Source organism: Sinocyclocheilus rhinocerous, unplaced genomic scaffold (assembly GCF_001515625.1).
Source record: "Sinocyclocheilus rhinocerous isolate Xijiao unplaced genomic scaffold, SAMN03320098_v1.1 scaffold964, whole genome shotgun sequence".
In the NCBI taxonomy this organism is placed as follows: domain Eukaryota; kingdom Metazoa; phylum Chordata; class Actinopteri; order Cypriniformes; family Cyprinidae; genus Sinocyclocheilus; species Sinocyclocheilus rhinocerous.
In genome coordinates, this window is record NW_015655397.1 from 24,320 (window position 1) to 27,355 (window position 3,036).

General features: G+C 51.4%; 1 protein-coding gene across 1 annotated transcript in view; it reads left to right on the forward strand.

Moving 5' to 3' along the window:
• plrdgb (PITP-less RdgB-like protein) overlaps positions 1-3,036 on the forward strand; it is a 108,163-nt gene that overhangs the window by 17,789 nt on the left and 87,338 nt on the right. The gene's annotated exons all lie outside the window — the stretch shown is intronic.

Consider the following 3,036-nt stretch of genomic DNA (forward strand, 5'->3'; position numbering starts at 1 on the left):
TGTGTGTTTTGCGGATAAGAGCCCCCGCAATACTACAGTGCTCACCACACCAGAAGTCTCTTCACATCCCGACCGTCATGTTTGGAGTTGGAGTTGTTCACGTCACGCCTGCTACTCCAGGGTCTGCTCACGTCACGCCTGCCAAGCCACAGCCTGCACACGTCATGTCTATTACGCCAAAACCTGCTCACGTCATACCCGCTACTCCAGGAGCCCTCATGTCCCCATTGTTCAAGTCAAGTCTAGTCAAGTCTTTGTTTATTGTTTGGATCACTTGTAAATAAAACTGCACATGGGTTCTCTCTACGCTCGCCTTCAGTGGACTGAATCATTAAAGAATACACGACCGTTAAAATGAATCCAGCAGTTGTTAGTCTCCTCCGCCTTGTCAAGGTGATCAGGCTATTGAGGACTATGTTATTGAGTTTCTTGAACTTTCCAACCATGTGGATTTTAATGACGTGGAGCTCAAAGACATTTTTCGTAATGGATTAAACGAAATCATTTGTTCCCGGCTACCTGGAGGAAAAATAAATGGGTCTCTGGAACAAAACATTGATGATGCTCTGCTGTTGTGCGGCTCATCGTACACTGTGGGTTTTGCGGATAAGGAGCCCCGCAATACTACAGTGCCCACCACACCAGAGCCTCTTCACATCCCGACCGTCATGTCTGGAGTTGTTCACGTCACGCCTGCTACTCCAGGGTCTGCTCACGTCATGCCTGCCAAGCCAAAGCCTGCTCACATCACGCCTGCTAACGTCTTATCTGCCAAGCCAGAGCCTGCTAACGCCATGTCTGCTACTCCAGGACCTGCTCACATCATGCCAGTTAAGTCAAAGTTTACTCACGTCATATCTACCAAGTCAAAGCCTGATCACATCATGTCTGCCAAGCCAGAGTCTGCTAACATCATGTCTGCTACCCCAGGGCCTGCTCACGTCACGTCTGCCAAGCCAGAGCTTGCTCACGTCATGTCGGCACCTCAAGAGATTCTTCTCAACATGGCCGCCATTGAAGAGCTTCGTTGCAAGATGGCCGCCACACAAGAGTCTCTTCACAAAATGGCCGCCCTTCTAGAGTCTCGTCACGTTTCAGCTGATCTTCAAGAGTCTCGTCACGTCGCAGCTGACCGTCCAGAGTCTCGTCACGACATGGCCACCATTTCAGAGCCTCGTCCCATCATGGCCGCCATTTCAGAGTCTGCTCACGCCACACCTGAATCTCATCACAAGATGGCCGCCATGCCTGAGCCTCGCCATGTCATGGCTGTCACCAAGATTTCCCCAAAGGATTTTTTTTGGGGGGGCTATAGTACCCAAGCTTGGGTGAGGACTGAAAAGACTGATTGCTAGTGTGATGGACCCACCACTGATGTCAGTGCGAGCGGCTGACATTCCAGTGGTCCCTACGCTCTCAAGCCCGCCAGGCATCCCACTGTCTAATGCATTGCCCGTAATGGCGGTTGCCATTTTGAGCATATGGGCTTCCCACTGTCTACTGCATTGCCCGTAATGGCGGTTGCCATTTTGAGCATATGGGCTTCACACTGTGCTCCAGAGGCCTCTCCTGTCCACGAGTCTGCCCCAGAGGCCTCTTCTGTCAACGAGTCTGCTCCAGAGGCCTCTCATGTCCAAGAATCGGCCTCAGAGGCCTCTCCTGTCCACGAATCCGCTCCAGTGCCTCCAGAGGTGGCGGCGTCTGCTTCTGAATTCACAGTCTGCCCTGTCACGGCCAAGGAGGCCACTCATGAACTCGCTGTCTGTCCTGTTACGGTCAAGGAGGCCGCTCATGAATTCACTGTCTGTCCTGCCACGACCATGGAGGCCATTCACGAACTCACTGTCTGTCCTGTCACGTCCATGGAGGCCGTTCACAAACTCACAGTCTGTGTTGCCACGGCCAAGGAGGCCGTTCAAGAATTCTCTGCCTGCTCTGTCAGAGTCAAGTGGTCTGTCCATGTCTCTGCTCCGCCATGGCTCCCTGCTCTGCCAGCACCACTCGGCCGTCCTGCTCTGCCTGCTCCGCCATGGCTTCCTGCTTTGCCTGCTCCGCCATGGCTGCCCGCTCGGCCTGCTCCGCCATGGCTCCCCGCTCTGCCTGCACCGCCATGGCTGCCTGCTCCACCATGGCTCCCCGGTCGGCCTGCTCCGCCATGGCTCCATGCTCCTATGGATCTGATCCATGGCCCAGGTCCTCCAGTGTTCCACAGTCTGCCACTGCTTCACGGCCTAGGACCCCCTCTGCTCCATTGTCTGTCATTGCCCCATGATCCTGGTCCACCACTGCTCCTAGCTTCAGGCCCGCCATTGCTCCACACTCCAGGTCCTGTTCCTCTTCACGGCCCTGGCCCTCCGTCCCTCCCCCAGTTTCGCCTCCACTCCACCACCCTCCTGGACTTTTTGGATTTTGTTTGGGCGTCTGGAGCCACCCTTAGAGGGGGGAAATGTAATGTGGTGTTTGGGTATTGTTTCTTGTTCATTGTTTTCATGTCTTTTATTTTGTAGTTAAGCCTCAGTCATGTTCTGTCATGTGATTCCCTTGTCTGTGTGTTATGTTCTGATTGGTTGTTTTAGTCATGTGTCTTGTGCTTATTGGTTTATGGTCTTGTCATGTGGTACTCAGTTCTGTTTGTCCATTGGTTGGTTTGTGTCATGTGACCCTTTTTGTTTGGTACAAATAGCCCTCATGTTCCCATTGTTCTTTGTCGTGTATTCATGTTGTAATCTGCTGTCGGTGAGTTAAGTCTGTTCATGCCTGGTTAAGTCTGTTCAAGTCAAGTCTAGTCAAGTCTTCGTTTATTGTTTGGATCACTTGTAAATAAAACTGCACATGGGTTCTCACTACGCTCTCCTTCAGTGGACTGAATCATTACACTCTTGAGCCAATTCCCAAACATACGTGGGTCTTTTTATTGAATTAAACACACATAGCTTACATGTTATACTTAAGACTAATAATTTAAATCAGTACACTTACTAAATGGTTGTTGATATGACAGCTTGTAAAAAGATAAAGAGTAACATTCACCCCCCC